Below are 4,774 nucleotides of genomic sequence, written 5' to 3' on the forward strand. Positions count from 1 at the left end.
CCTATATGTGTGTATGTGTGTTTGTGTGTGTGTGTGTGTGTGTGTGTGAATCACAATTCAAAATGTATTTATTACTGTAAGTCATGGTAAATTTAGAGAAATAATGCAGTGAATTATATAAAAGGAGTACTGTCAAGATACTTAAATCCTGGTGGGAAAGGAAAATATGTGTATATTAATGAATATATATATATGTGCAGAATGCATATCAGTAGGATACTTATAGCTAAAATACTTATGTGGGTAATGTTAAAGTCTCTTCTAGTATCTACCACCTACTGTGGTTATTATTTTTAAGAGTATATGTGACACTATTTGAACATCTTGAGGACAAGGATATGCCTTGTTATTTACAATCTTCAGTGCCTTGAGTACAGAAGGTTCTTATGAGGGCTTATTGAATGGATGAAGGCAGGAATGAGGACAATGTAAAGAGCATTATTTTAGAATAGCACATCTTGAGTTTTGTGAAACTTATAACCAGCTCTTTTCTTTTATGGCTGTTTATTCCTTTTAAAAATGAATCATTTTTAAAACTTGAATAAGCCACAGAAATTTTCCAAGGAAGCGTGTAAGATGGAAATTGTTATGGTGGCTCCTTGTCTATCTTGACTCAACTGGAGTCCCCTTCAGTAAGCTTCTCCTATGATATGACAGAAAAAATACTTATAAATGAATTGGGCCAAGTTTACCTAAGAGAGAATATGTTGAATATATTTTCTTTGGTATCTTAGTTACTTAACCTAGAAGCTTTGTGTTGAACACTGGTATTAAATTAAAAGCAGAGCTAANTTCTTTGACAGAGCTCTATAAAGGTGTTTGGTAAAGTTCTCATGATCTTCCCAGAAAATGTCTTATGCAGTTATCACCTTAATATTTGCTATTTAAACATGTGTCAGGTGAAGGATTTAAGCAAAGTTGCATAAAGAAATAATTCAAATTTTATTTTTTGGGGGGGCACAGGTTTCCTTTTAAAAACTAGTGTAGGGCGCCTGGGTAGCTCCGTCTTATAAGTGTGCAGCTCTGTTTCTACTCAAGTCATGATCTCAGGGTCATGGGATCGGGCCCTGTATAGAGCTTAAGATTCTCTCTCTCCCCTTCTTTCTGCCCCTCCCCATCTCATTCTCTCTCTCTCTCTCTCTCTCTCTCTCAAAAAAAAAAAAAAAAAAACAACACACAACACATCAACNACTCTTTAGTTTATTTCTTTTTACCTAAAAATTATCTTTATTGACTTTATTTTTTTTAAATTAAACATGTTCTCCAAACAAATACTTATTGATTGGCTAATATATATCAGACATTGAGCTAGATGTTAATGGGTCAATGGTAAACAGATGTAAAACCATCCTCATCATGCTGGAGAGGAAACAGACAAGTAGAAGGTGGCTCTGGAACAGACATTTGCATGTCACAGCAGGGGTGAGGCAGAGCATTATGAATGCTATGGAACATCCCCCCAGATTGGGAAGTGTGGAGGGCTAACTCTCAGAAAGATTGGGAATTAGGTTGAGAACTGAAGAATGAGTAGAAAAGTTCACTGAGGTAAGAGAAGTGCAACACAAGATCAAAGGAGGAGAAAAAGGGAGGGAGGGAAGGAAGAGGAGGAGGGGTGGCGGGGGAGAGAGAGAGCGAGCTTTCTGAGAATTTCTGCGTAGTTCCATATGACCAGAACCCAAGAATATGAGGTGAGAATATGGAAAAATGTGGCTGGGAGAAAAGGGTAGGGATAAAGCCTTTTCTAAATCATGTTCTGGAGTTTTTACTAAATCCTGAGTGGGGTAGGGAAGTTGAAGGTTTTTCATTGGAGGAGCGGGATGGCGCTTAACTTCTAGCAAGTCCTCAGTGGGACTCAGCCACCCTTCCCCTTTCGCTTTGCTGGAGAGAACAGAACAGTGGTGTGTGGTTCCCTCCACCTCCTTCAGGGGCATTCTCCTGAAAGGCTGAAGGGAAGGATCAGACATGATGTCTGCTAGACCTGGAGACTCTTGCTCTAGGCAGAAGAGCAATCACAACAACACTTGCAATTAGATCTCTTAGTATTTTATAAATCTTTCTGACTACCTAGAAAACGTTGTTTCTTTTTCCTTCACTCTGATAGAAGATGAAAAATGGTAACTGAGAGAGAATATTTATAGTCCTGCATGACAGATGGAGAGCAGTAAGCCCACTGACATTTACTTAAAAAATGGTACTGTGATTAACGAATATTTTCTCCATTTTCACTGAAGGTGGCATAAAAAGAAATTAGCTTCTATGGTAAGCTCTTTTTGTTATACATGCCTGCCTAGTGTTTCTGCTTATTTCTGCCTGCAGGTTCTGTATTAGTCATCCTAGACTTATGCTCCAAACAGAGATATATAAAATTAGATTTATGTACAACCTTTTTCAACTTCTGGCATCCCTGATGGGCCCTCCTGTTTGCTTTATTTTGTCTAGTCTACTCTTCTGTATCACTTGGTACTTAATTATTCTTACAAGTCTTTGTATTTTTGCCTTCCTTTGAGGGTCTTAGAACCTTTCAGAAAATGATTTTCGTGTGAATCTTAAGGGTGCTAAAAAAGCGTTAGAAGCCAACATTCTCTTTTTGTAGTGAAATGTTCTTTCCTTTCTCCTGTCTTTCTGTACATGGCTTCGTGAATCTGCTTGAAATCTCAGGCACATACATATCACTGTGTGTAGGTCAATAGTTGTTACTTGAATGACAAAGCAAAGAAACAGTTCTCAACACTTGTTAAGGCAAAAAGACAGGGCTATATTATCTCTCTGGGGAACAAGAAAACGTCTGGATCCAGCATTCTGGCAGAAACCATCACACACACACAAATAGAGTATCTTAATTAAGAAAGATGGCTTATGTTGAATGAGAAAATTACTAAAATTTTCTGGTTTATTTTAACACTAACTGTCTGGCCAGCTGCTTGCCATGTCTCCTGCTACTTTTGCTTACCTGTCATCAGCTATCCACTTGCTTTTGACCTTTTGGTTAATAGAAGCTATATGCTTCCCACAGAAGAAGACCCTGAGACCATCAGATTTGCTTCTTGACTTATGTCTGGGCTGTGCTTGGGCTTATGTTATGTTCTTCACCCTCAGCCTTTCAGACTCCTTGTGATCTAGCTCCCGACCCTCTGCCAGAGGTTTACTGACACCTGTGGATCTGGTGTTAACGTAGCAGCTGAATTTTACCAAGGTCCTGAGTACACACTTTCTGGAAATGGCACATGTTTCTGGCATGCTCTTAGTGTTCTTCCTTCACCTTCACACACTGAGAGGGGAAGGGGCAGAGAGAGAGAGGGAGAGAAGAGAGAATCCCAGGCAGGCTCCACACTGCCAGCACAGAGCTTGACTCAGAGCTTGAACCTAAGAACCATGAGATCTTGAACTGATCCAAAATCAAGAGTCAGATGATAACTGACTGAGCTACTCTTTTAAAAAGGGCCCAGAAACAGTAAGTGCTATTTGAGAATTTGTTAAATTAATAAAAATGAAGTGCATGACAAACAGATGAAAGAATATGGACACAACTTCTTAGGAGACAATGACTTGAGAATTCATGACCACAGAAAGGAAGCTAGGATGAGGAGAACAGTGAGTAATGGTGGAGAGAAGCATGAGATGAAGTGGAAGAGGTGGCCAGGGGCTAGATCTACTTGGACTGTACGCTCCTGGTAAGGAACAAGGGTTTTGTTCTAAGTGCTCTGGGAAGCCATTTTCTTTTCTTTTCTTTTCTTTTATTTATTTTATTTTATTTTTTTATTAGTTTATTTTTATTTTATTTTATTATTTTATTTATTTATTTGAAATGTTTATTTTTGAGAGACAGAGCATGAGCATGAGAGAGGCAGAGAGAGAGGGAGACACAGAATCTGACGCAGGCTCCAGGCTCTGAGCTTTCAGCACAGAGCCCAAAGCAGGGCTTGAACCCATGAACCACGAGATCATGACCTGAGCCAAAGTCGGACACTTAACCAAATTAGCCAGCTAGATGCTCCGAAGCCATTTCATTTTAGTCAGAGGAATTAAAGATTAGATTTATGTTTTAAACATTAGTTCAGATGATCTGTAGAGAATAGATTGTAAAGGAGAAAGAAAGGAAGTATAGATATTGATTAAAGGCTATTGTTTTAGCTCAAGCAAGGATTATTATATTGGCTAGAATGGAGTGGTGGTGACAGAAATGGGGAGAAATTTGGTCTTGAGGTTTGGAGGTGAGATGGATAGTACTTATTAATTGATTGGGTGAAGGAAGAGGGAGATGTGAAAATCAAGGATGCTACCTAGATTTGTGACTTAAGCTCTTGGCTGTATAAAGGTATTAAATGCTTAGTTAAAGAACACTGGGGATGGATAGGTATATTGGAGAGTGGGAATTAAGATTTCACTTTTAGATCTTTAAAATCTGAGATACATACCAATTATCTAGGTGGAATAGTTAATTGGTTATGTTATTTGTATAGGAGATTGGAGGTGAGGTCAGAGTCAGAGATTATTTGTGGAAATGAACTTTATTTGAATGATATTAAAGTTAAATAATGAATGAGGTCATCTATAAACAGTATGAGAAAAAAAATATTGGAAGAGTTTAAAGGGTTTGGGTGGAGGGATATGGGGTGCAGTTAGGACTCCAAAAGATGGTTGCTTAATTTTTTCTTTAAAATTTTTCCATTTATTATAAAAAAAAATTAAAACGTACGAAAGTTTAAGCAAGGCTACATGGTATACTGAACAGCCATACGCCCACTACCTGGATTCAATAATTGTTAACATTTTG

This window comes from Crocuta crocuta, unplaced genomic scaffold (genome assembly GCF_008692635.1).
Source record: "Crocuta crocuta isolate KB4526 unplaced genomic scaffold, BGI_CrCroc_1.0 scaffold151, whole genome shotgun sequence".
Classification (NCBI taxonomy): Eukaryota; Metazoa; Chordata; class Mammalia; order Carnivora; family Hyaenidae; genus Crocuta; species Crocuta crocuta.